This window comes from Sarcophilus harrisii, chromosome 3, assembly GCF_902635505.1.
Source record: "Sarcophilus harrisii chromosome 3, mSarHar1.11, whole genome shotgun sequence".
NCBI lineage: Eukaryota > Metazoa > Chordata > Mammalia > Dasyuromorphia > Dasyuridae > Sarcophilus > Sarcophilus harrisii.
In genome coordinates this window covers 372,822,475-372,834,556 of record NC_045428.1, presented here as the reverse complement: position 1 = coordinate 372,834,556, position 12,082 = coordinate 372,822,475, and positions in this window count along the sequence as shown.

Here is a 12,082-nt window from a genome sequence, read left to right as displayed (position 1 = left end):
ACCACGGGGTTCTTCCTGGAGGCAGTGTAGGAGCATGGAAAGGGAAGGCAACCTACGGCTTTTTATGCTCCTAGCTTCCCTCTTTTGTTATTCCAAATTGTAAAGTAAAAGCCAGCAGCCTGATGATATTTAGAATGAGATGCCTGGCTTCTTGGAACAAAGGGGTATTGACCAACATAGTTAGAAGGCTATCTGCCTTTGAATTGCCATCAAATATGGGACCTGGAAGTCCCTATGAAATGGACAAAATATATAGATCTTACCTGGATGTTTCTCCTTGCTCTTGAAGTTTCTTAAAGACGTATATATTAGAGGCTGCAAATTTTATTTGGGTTGTGGCAATTCTTTGTACCACCCCTACTGAATAGGCCGAATCGAATTTATTTATGTCTCCTGGATAATAAGAAGAGCTAGAATGATGTCAATTCATTCTGCTGAGTGGATGAAAAGGAGTTCTGACTACTCTCTTTATAGTTAGATCATGAAGTACACAGCACAAATATTATGTTTGGATGCATCCGTGAAGATTGTTGGTCCTTGAAGAGGAACTTTAGAAACTTTTTCTTCAAGAGTCCATCGCCAATTATTAATAGTCTAGTTATCTTTAATGGAGACCCATGTAAAAATTTGGAGCCATGGCTAATAAAATTTGCCACTCTGGGATGGTCTCCAACACAAATTTGTGTATTGGTATAAAAGGTGTATATCTTATCGGTTTGTCCCAGATAATTGTACTGCTCGCAGTGGCCTTTAATAAAATTCTAACAAGCACTGGGTAGGGTGTAAGGCTTTGATCTGGTTGTGCTGGGAGGTTCACCACTTATCACACTTGTCCTTGATGAAGGACTGCTGTGGTGCCTTTTGTGTAAAACTTATCTCAAAGGGTTTTGGGACTCTTTTCAACCAATTGGAAAAATTCAACTTCCTAAAGCCTCTTGGCTTCTTTGTAAGCTGGCGTGGTGAATTTAAAACACTTCTCCCCTTAAAATGTCATATAACGTTGTAACTGATAGGTATCAAGCCTAACCTGGTCCATCCATTGTATTCTCCTATCAATTTCTGAAAATCATTCAATGTGTTTCTTTTTCTTTCTTAAGGAGGTTTTTGAACTTAAGCCCTTTTAGGGTATACTTCATTTCCTAAATATTGAAAAGGAGCATGCTTTGAATTTTTCTGGTGCTATTATAATTTGTAATTCCTAGTGTTTCTATGGTCCTTTGTAGACATGCCTCTAACATTTGTTCCTCATGCACATCCCAAAATGTCATCCATTAATGTAATACATAACTTTTGGGAATGCTTTTCTTACTGGACCAAGGCAGCACAACATACATTTGACACATAGTAGGGCTTTTTTCATTCCCTGTGGTAAACCCATTCTATCTTTTAAAGGCCATTGAACGTGGGCCTTTGAAAACAAATCTTTTCATATCCTCCTTATCCAGAGGGATAGAATAAAACAATCCTAATATCTATGCCAAAGAGGCCATTCTCTAAACTAGTAGGAGATGTCCAGGCTGAAGAAGTTCCCTAGTTTCCATCTGTTCATTCACTTTCTTAAATATTAACATCCTCCATTTTCCAGATTTCTTTTCACAACAAACCTGGGAATTCAAGGACTTAGAAGGTTTTGTTCCTTGGTCAAGCTTTCCTGTACTAATCTAATAAGGCCAATTTTATCTTTCCCAAATCTCTTCCACACTGGTATCAGTTTTCCGGTGGAACAGGTGAAATGTTGGCAGGCCTTCAACACACCCTTAAAAAACCGAAGTACTCTTTTAATCCCAATTCTGTAAAAACGTCTCTTCCCCACAGATTGTGGGGATTTTTCAACTATAAAGGAGTAAAAAACCCTGTTTTGCCTTAAAGTCCATCTCATGGGGCAATCCAGCTGCTATTGATCCTCCTACGAGCATGATGTCTGCTTTAATCTTCCAGTGACTGGGCCAGCTGGCAATCAAGCCGTCCGATCTACCAGTGTCACCAATCCTTAATGGAAGGCCATTTTAATAGATTTGGCATAGGTCGGTCAGTTTTACAGCTGCTTCCATAAACTGCTGGATTATGTGATTGGAATCAGAATCTGGGTGACTATCACCAGGCTGCTTTAGTTCTGTAAGGTAAACCTGGTACTATTTCTCCTGGGTGATAAGTCACACATTGTCTGCCTGTATTGGTGACGGGGATATTATTCCCATTCCCCGTTTCCCACATCGTATGTGGATGGACCTTTTTACGTACTTAGGAGGTAAAATGGTCGCCTACTGTGCCTGGAGGCAAGGGATCCTAGGCTGGAGGAACAGATTTCCCCTCAGGGGGTATCTCCCAGTTGTCTCACTGCATACAACTCTTTCCCCTAATTGTAACCCTTTCTTCCATCAGGTTGCTTCCTGGCTGATTATTGTAATCCCTTTCTGCCATCATTGGCTTTTGGTGATTGGTCTTTGGGATTTGCCTTAGGCACTCTCTGGGTGCACCATTGGCTCCATCATGCCCCCAAGGGTTTTTCCTGGGGCCCTGGGGCGGGCCCCTCATCACTTTCCCTGAACCTGCTACATTCTGAGGCCCATGGAAGCCTCTGTTCATTTTGGACATGGGATACTGGGTCTTGTTCTCCCACCCTGTTTCTCCTCTGCCTCTATACCAACATTGAGCTTTCAGAGCCCTACTTTACCACACGAAAGATTGCCGTTTTCTCCTAGAAGTCCCTTGCTGGAAGGGACCCTGTCCCATGTTGGGTCTTGGGAAGTCTGCATCATAGTCTGGCTATAAAGGCATTTGGCCCCTGTGGCCGCATCTTATGAACTCCTCTAAAGGAGCATCCCGGGCAGTCCTAGTATAATCCTTCTGCACCCTCATTGCTTTTCCTTAGCAAGTTTTATTAAAACATCTGTTGGATTTTCCCCTTAGTTCTTGTGATAGCGTCTGCAAACGTCCAAAAGTCAGCAAAGGGCTCATCGGCCCTTTCATTATTTTTGAAGGCCTCACCTTTATCATTTTTTATTTGAATCGATCCCATGCTTTGATAGCATTAGCACAATTTGCTCATATGCTGCTACGAATAATTAACCTGTGCTGTGACCTGCAATGGGACCATACCCTTGTATGGTCATGGTGATCCCAGCATAACAACTTTTGACTATTTTTTGGGCTTGTATCCTAAGGCTCATATATTCAAAAGCCACATGTAATTTTGTCCAGGTTCTGGCATACCCTTTATAGATTTCCATATAAGTCAAGACTTGAAAGCCAAATTTGTAACAGCATCTTAACATAAGCGATGGCCCCCATAATTAGTGCAGGCCTTTTTAAGATCTTTAATGATTTCAATTAAAAGGGGAGCAATCTTCGACTTTGTTGACCTGAGGGCATTAGACGGGTTACAGGGGCTTAAGTGGTTGTAGCTCCCGGATGTCCACCCTTTCTTTGGCCTTCATTAAGCCCCTTGAAGCCTGCCGGGTTGGTCCCCTCCTGCCCCCACTGCCCTCCCCCTCCATCCCCGAGGGTGGAGTTGGTGGAGGAGAGTCAACCTTGCTCCTGGGGGTGGGGCTGGCCCCTCCTGGGGAAGGTACCACACCCTTGCTCATTAAGTCTCCATGCCCTGGGAATGGTCATTAATCTCTTCATTGTCTTCCTCCATTATCATGGCTAATTTGAGGAGGGGGAAGGATCAAGGGCTTTTTTCTTTCTAGGGATTCTTAGTGCTAACTGAAATACATTGTATAAAAAAACCTCCATGGGAATTGAATGGGACCATATTCTCTGAAATGTATGAACATCTCTTTCCAACCGGGACCAGTTATCTCGGAGATCTGCCCCCTCTAGATCCAAGGGAGATGCAGTTTAATATACCCACAAATCTCCATCTGTTCCCCAAGTTATAAGTAACCCATGTATTTCTGTCAGCTTAATCATGCTTTCCTAGCACCACTCTTGGGTGGGGTTGGGGGCGGGATGGAAGTCTTTAGCTAGCCTTTGTCCCATTTTAAAAAAAAAAAAAAAAAAGATTACTGGTTTAGTTTTTTAAGAAAAAAGTTCCTTATTTGTCTATTAACAATACTCCCCAAGTTCCTGGTCACCGGAGACTTCTTCGTCCTTGGTTCCCACCGTTGGCGCCAAATTGTTAAGATCGTATATTTTAAGATCAGCACAGACAGGAATTAGGTTGGGGAAAATCTAGCTTTATTCTCAGTGGGAAGGATCGGAGGTGGAAGAGAATCGGCGATAGCAATTGTGCAGCTGAGTCAAAGAAGCTAGCTTGACCAGCAGCCACACAACCAGCACTCGATTCGAACCCAGCCCAATCTCTCCCAGCTTCTCTTCCTGTTCTCTCTGCCTCCCCCACCAAAATCGTCATTTCCTATACAACACATCAGGACTTGCACAGAAAGTGGGCAGGGACCATTCTTTATCCAATCATGTATATTAATAGAGTATAGCCCAATTACTATCTAGCCTCATGTACCTGGGACCTCAGTGCATCAGCTCAAACCTCAGCCCATTAGAAATTTGTGTGAAAAATGGTCTGTAATTTTGCTCATAAAGTTTCTGATTTTCCCTTGGCAGATAGATTCCTAAATATTTTATATTATCAGTAGTTACTTTAAATGGAATTTCTCTTTGTAACTCTGACTGTTTTGGATTTTTAGTGATATAAGAATGTATGACTTATGTGGGTTTTTTATAACCAGCAACCTTTTAAAGTTGTGGATTATTTCTAATAACTTTTTAGCAGAATCTCGGGGTTCTCTAAATACCATCATGTCATCGGCAAAGAGTGATAATTTGGTTCCCTCATTGCCTATTCTTATTCCTTTTAATCTCTTTCTGGTCTTATTGCTATAGCTAGATTTCTAATACAATATTAAATAGTAACGGTGATATGGGCCCTTGTTTCCTCAGATCTTATTGGGAATGGTTGATTTGTCTCCATTACATATGATGCTTACTGATGGAAATAGATGTCGATTATTTTTAAGGAAAAGTCCATTTATTCCTATACTCTAAGTGTTTTAAAAGGAAATGTTGGTTTTATCAAATCTTTTTCTGCATCTTTGAGATGATCATATGGTTTTTTTAATTTGGTTATTAAATCCAATTATATTGATAGTTTTCCTAATATTGAACCAGCCTTGCATTCCTGGTATTCCTACTTGATCATAGTGTATTATCTTGGAGATGATTTTCAGTCTTTTTACTAATATTTTTATGTAAGTTTTAGCATCAAATTCATTAGGGAGATTGGTCTATAATTTTGTTTCTCTGTTTTCAGCCTACCTGGTTTAGGTATCATACCATGTCTGTGTCAAAAAAGGAATTTGGTAGGACTCCTTATTCTATTTTATAAAAATTTATATAATTGGGCCAATTTTCTTTTAAATGTTTTTAAAATTCAATGTAAATCCATCTGGTCCTGGGGACTTTTTTCTTAGGGAGTTGTTTCTTCCTGTTCTTTTCTTTTTTCTGAAATGGGACTATTCAACAATTTACTTCCTCCCTGTTAGTCTGGGAAGTCTATATTTTTTGGAGGTAGTCATCCATTTCCTTGGTTATCAAATTTATTGGCATAAAGTTGAGCAAAATAACTCCTTATTATTTTCTAATTTTCTTCATTGGGGAAAGTTCTCCTTTTTCATTTTAAGACTACTAAATTTTTTCCTCTCCTTTTTCTAATCAGATTTACCAAAGGCTTGTCTATTTTTTGGCTTTTTTCATAGAACCAACCTTAGTTTTATTAATTAGTTCAATAGTTTTTACTTTCAATATGTTTTTTTCCTTTTAATTTTAAATTTTAATTTAGTATTTGATTGGGGTTTTTTAATTTGGTCTTTTAGTTTTTTTTAGTTTAAAACCCAATTCATTAATCTTTTCTTTCTCTGTTTTATTCAAGTGCCTCAAGGATATAAAATTCCCCTTATTACCACTTTGGTGCATCCCACTAATTTTTATGATGTCTCATCATTGTCATTATCTTAGGAAAATTAATTTATCTATTTTTTTACCCAATCATTCTTTAAGATGAATTGTTGCAATTACTTTTTCTATTTCCCCAACTTTTTTGTTGAATTGTTTTATTGCATCATGATCTGAAAACAAACATTTACTATTTCTGCTTTCTTCATTTAATTTTTGGGGTCTTTTGTCCTAATATATGGTAATTTTTGAATGGTTTCATGAACTGCTGGAAGAAAGTATATTCCTTTCTATCTCCATTCAATTTTCTCCAACGATCCAACAACCTAATTTTCTAATATTCTATTTACTTTTAATTTCTTTCTTATTTGTTTTGTGGTTTGATTTGTCTAATTCTGAGAGTCAAGGTTGAGATCTCCTACTATTACAGTTTTGTTGTCATTTCTTCTTGCAACTCTCTTCTTCTTTAGGAAGTTGGATGCCTCCACTTGTGCATATATGTTTAATATTGTAGTTTGTTGTTTTTGTACCCTTTAGCGGATTGTTTTTCCTTATCTCTTTTAATTAGATCAATTTTTACTTTTTGTTGATCAGAGATAAAGATGGCTACCTCTGCTTTTTGCTTCACCTGAAGCATAATAGATTTTGCTGCCTTTTATTTACTCTATATGTATCTACCTGCTTTAAATGTTTTCTTGTAAAACAAATATTGTGGGTTCGACTTTTTTCCAGTCTGCATCGCCTCCCTTTATGGGGAGTTTCCCATCCACATTTCGGTTAGAATTACTAAATCTGTATTTCCTGCCATCCTAATAACCCAGATTTGCTTTCTTTTCTTGCCTCCCCAACCCTCTTTCCCTTTTAAACTTATGTACCCTTTCTTGTATCATGATGCTTACCCTCTTTATAATCCCTCCCTCACCCCCTTTGGTCTTTCCCCTTCCTTCCCTTAATTTTTTTTTTTCCCCTTTCCTCTCCCCCATTTTAATGAGGCGAGAAATTTCTAAAACAAATGTCAATTATTTTTTCTTTGAGCCAACTCTGGGGGTAAGATTCCACAATGTTCTTCCCTCCTTAATTCCCTCAGATATGATAAGTTTCCTTTGCCCTTTGTGGGATGTGGTTTCCCTTTTTATCCCTCCTTCCCACCTTATTCTGCCATCATCCCTTTTCCATATCTACTTCCCTTTTTATGTTATATCACTAAATCACATTATACATGTATTCTTTTTTAATACCAAAATACAATTCTCAAGAGTTATTTTACCTTTTCTGCATCTTTGGGTTCTAGGTTGGAATCAAATTTTTTGTTTAGTTCTGGTTTTTCTTCAAAACAAATGGAATTCATTTGTTTCATTAAATGTCCATCTTCTTTGGGAAGAAAATGCCAACTTAGCTGGATATTTTTCTTGGCTGCATCCCCAGTTTTGTGCCTTTCGGAATATCATTTCCAGGCCTTCATTCCTTTAATGTAGAGGCAGCCGACCTTTGATCCTTTGTGGCACCTCGGTATTTAAATGTTTTTTTTTTGGCTGCTTGTAAAATTTTTTTCCTTAATCGCAGTTCGAAATTTGGCCACAATATTCCTTGGGGTTTTATTTTGGGTTTCTTTCAGAAGGTGGTCCATGAATTTTTCAATCCTATTTACCTTCTGATTCTATTACATCTGGGCAGTTCTTTTGATGATTTCTTGTAAAATAGTATCTAGGCTCTTTTTTTTCATTGTTTTCGGAAGTCCAATAATCCTCACATTATCTCTCCTAGATCTATTTTCCAAGTCTGTGTTTTCAATAGATAATTCTGGTTTTTCCAGTTTGTCATTTTTTTTGTTTTTGCTTGACTGATTCTTGCTGTCTCAATGAATCATTAGTTTCTATTTGTTCAGTTCTAATTTTTATTTATTGTTTTTTATTTTATACCCTTTTATTTACAGGATATATACATGGGTAACTTTACAGGATTAACAATTGCCAAACCTCTTGTTTCCAATTTTTCCCTCTTTTCCCCCCCCCCTAGATGGCAGGATGACCGTAGATTTAAATATATTAAAATATAAATTAGATACCAAATAAGATACATAAAAACATTATTTTTTAGAAAAAGAATCGACTCTGAAATATTTACAATTAGCTTGGGGAAATCAAAATCGGTGTGCATAAATGTAGGGATTGGGAATTCAATGTAATGGTTTTAGTCATTCCCAGAGTTCTTTTCTGGGCATGCTGTTCAGTTTTCTGCTCCATTAGAAATATTTGGTTGATCTGTGGCCGAGGATGGCCTGGTCCATCAGAACTGGTCCTATAGTATTGTTTTTGAAGTATATAATGATCTCCTGGTCCTTCATTTCACTCCCATGTTCGTCTAATCTCCAGGCCTTTCTGAAATTATCCTGTTGGTCATTTCTTCAGAACAGTAATATTCCATAATATTCATATACCACAATTAATTCAGCCATTCTCCAACTGATGGACGTCCATTCGTTTCGTTTTTGCCACTACAAAGGGCTGCCACAAACATTCGTGCACATACAGGTCCCTTTTCCCCTTCTTTATAATCTCTTTGGGATATAATCCCAGTAGTAACACTGCTGGATCAAGGGTATGCACAGTTTGATAACTTTTTACATAGTTGCAAACTACTCTCCAAAATGGTTGGATTCGTTCACCCCACCAAAATGCATCAATGTCCCAGTTTTCCCGCTTCCCCTCCAACAATCATCATTATTTTTTCCTGTCATCTTAGCCAATCTGACAGGTGTGTAGTGGTATCTTAGAGTTGTCTTAATTTGCATTTCTCTGATTAATAATGACTTGCAGCACCTTTTCTTTTTTTTTTTAATCCTCTTTTTTTTTTTTTTATTTAATAGCCTTTTATTTACATGATATATACATGGGTAATTTTAAGTTAAAATTCCAAAACTCTTGTTCCAATTTTCACCTCTTACCCCCCCCCCCCTAGATGGCAGGATGACCAGTAAGAAATATATTAAAATATAAATTAGATAAAATAAGTATAACGACCAAAACGTTATTTTGCTGTAGAAAAGAATCAATCTGAAATATTGTACAATTAGCTTGTGGGAAATCAAAAATGCAGGTGTGCATAAATATAGGGATTGGGAATTCAAAGTAAGGTTTTAGTCATCTCCCAGAGTTCTTTTTCTGGGCATAGCTAGTTCAGTTCATTCTGCTCCATTAGAAATGATTTGGTTGATCTCGTTGCCGAGGATGGCCTGATCCATCAGAACTGGTCATCATATAGTATTTTTTAACATAATTGGTCTCCTGGTCTCTCATTTCACTCGCATCATTCTTAAGTCTCTCAGGCCTTTCAAATTATCCTGTTGGTAACAGTTTAATATTCCATAATTTTCATATACCACAATTTATTCAACCATTCTCCAACTGAGGACATCCATTCAGTTTCCAGTTTCACCACTACAAAAGGGCTGCCAAAACATTCGTGAACATAAAGGTCCCTTTCCCTTCTTTATAATCTCTTTGGGATATAATCCCAGTAGTAACACTGCTGGATCAAAGGGTATGCACGTTTGATAACTTTTTTGAGCATAGTTCAAACTACTCCAAAATGGTTGGATTGTTCCACAACTCACCAACAATGCATCAATGTCCCAATTTTCCCGCATCCCCTCCAACAATCATCATTAGTTTTTTCCTGTCATCTTAGCCAATCTGACAGGTGTGTAGTGTATCTTAGAGTTGTCTTAATTTGCATTTCTCTGATTAATAATGACTTGGAGCATCTTTTCATATACTGAAATGTTTCAATTTCTTCATCTGGTTTCTGTTCATATCCTTTGACCATTTTTCAATTGGAGAAACGATTTTTTTATAAATTGGAATAAATTCTCTATATATTTTGGAAATGGGCCTTTATCAGAATTTTGACTGTAAAATATTTTCCCAGTTTATTCTTCCCTTCTTATTTTTTTCCCATTAGTTTTTTTGTACAAAAACTTTTCAGTTTTATAATCGAAATTTTCTATTTTTGTCATATTGATCTCTGTTCTCTTTGGTCATGAAATTTCCCCTTCCACAGGTCTGGGAGGTAAATTATCCTATGTTCCCTAATTTATTAATAATTTATTCTTTTATGAGGTCATGAACCCATTTTGACCTTATCTTGGTGTGGCGTTAATATGGATAATCCTAGTTTTGCCATATTGTTTCCAATTTTTTCCAGCAAATCAAAAGTAAGTTCTTATCCCAAAACTAGGATCTTTGGGTTTCAAAAGACTAGGTTGCTATTTTGTTGACTGTTTTATCCTTGAACCTAATCTATTCACTGATCAACTAATCTATTCCTTAGCCAATACCAAATGTTTTGGTAACTGCTGCTCTATAATATAATTTTAGATCTGGTACAGCTAAGCCACCTTCATTTGATTTTTTTTTCATTAATTCCCTTGAAATTTTGACCTTTTTGTTTTTTCCATTGAACTTTGTTTTTTTCTAGGTCATTAAAATAGTTTTTGGGACTCTGTTGGTATGCCTAAATAAATTGATTAGTTTATTATTGTCATCTTTATTATACTCGCCCTATCCAAGAGCATTTAATATTTTTCAATTGGTTAGATCAGACTTAATTTGCGTGAAAAAGTGGTCTGTAATTTTCTCATAAAGTTTCTGATTTTCCCTTGGCAGATAGATTCCTAAATATTTTATATTATCAGTAGTTACTTTAAATGGAATTTTCTTTGCTCTGACTGTTGGATTTTGTTAGTGATATATGAATCTGATGACTTATTGGGTTTATTTTATAACCACAACCTTGCTAAAGTTTGGATTATTTCTAATAACTTTTTCAGAATCTCTGGGTTTCTAATTAATATGTCATCGGCAAAGAGGATAATTTGATTTCCTATTCCTATTCTTTTAATCTCTTTCTCGGTTTTTTGCTAGCATTTCTAATACAATATTAAATAGTAACGGTGATAGTGGGCAACCTTGTTTCCTCCAAGTCTTTTTGGGAATGGTTGGTTTTTCTCCATTACATATGATGCTTACTGATGGTTTTAAATAGATGCTGCTGATTATTTTAAGGAAAAATCCTTTATTCCTATACCTCAAGTGTTTTAATAGGAATGGATTTGGATTTTTATCAAATGCTTTTCTGTCTATTAGATGATCATATGGTTTTGAATTTGATTATTAACATGGCCAATTATATTGATAGTTTTCCTAATAGAACCACCCCATTCCTGGTATAAATCCTACTTGATCATTGTATTATCTTGGAGATGATTTTCTGTATCTTTTTGCTAATATCTTTTTAAGATTTTAGCATCAATATTCTTGGGAGATTGGTCTATAATTTTGTTTCTCTGTTTTCCAGCCTACCTGGTTTAGGTATCAGTACCATGTTTGGTCAAAAAAGGAATTTGGTAGGACTCCTTCATTCCTTATTTTATCAAATAATTTATTAGCATTGGGGCCAATTATTCTTTAAATGTTTGTTAAAAATTCACATTAAACCATCTGGTCCTGGGGATTTTTCTTAGGGAGTTGTTTAATTCCTGTTCTATTTCTTTTTCTGAAATGGGACTATTCAAGCAATTTACTTCCTCCTCTTTATTGGAATCTTATTTTGGAGGTAATTCCACACAGGTTATCAAATTTATTGGCATAAAGTTACAAAATAACTCCTTATTATTTCTCTTTTCTCTTCATTGGTGGAAAGTTCTCCTTTCATTTTAAGACTACTAATTTCATTTTCCTCCTTTTTTCAATCAGATTTACCCAAAAGGTTTGTCTATTTTATTGCTTTTTCTAAAAACTCTTAGTTTATTAATTATTCAATGTTTTTTACTTTCAATATGTTTAATTTCTCCTTTTAATTTTAAATTTCCAATTTAGTATTTGATTGGGGGTTTTTAATTTTCTTTTTTGTTTTTATTCAAGCCAATTCATTAATCTTTTTTCTTTCTCTGTTTTATTCAAGTAAGCCTCTAAGGATATAAAATTCCCTCTTATTACCGCTTTGGCTGCATCCCACAAATTTTGGTATGATGTCTCATCATTGTCATTATCTTATGAAATTATTAATTGTATCTATAATTTGCTGCTTCACTTTCATTCTTTAAGATGAGATTGTTTAGTTTCAATTACTTTTTGGTTATTCTAATTTTTTAAAAATTATTTTTTCATTA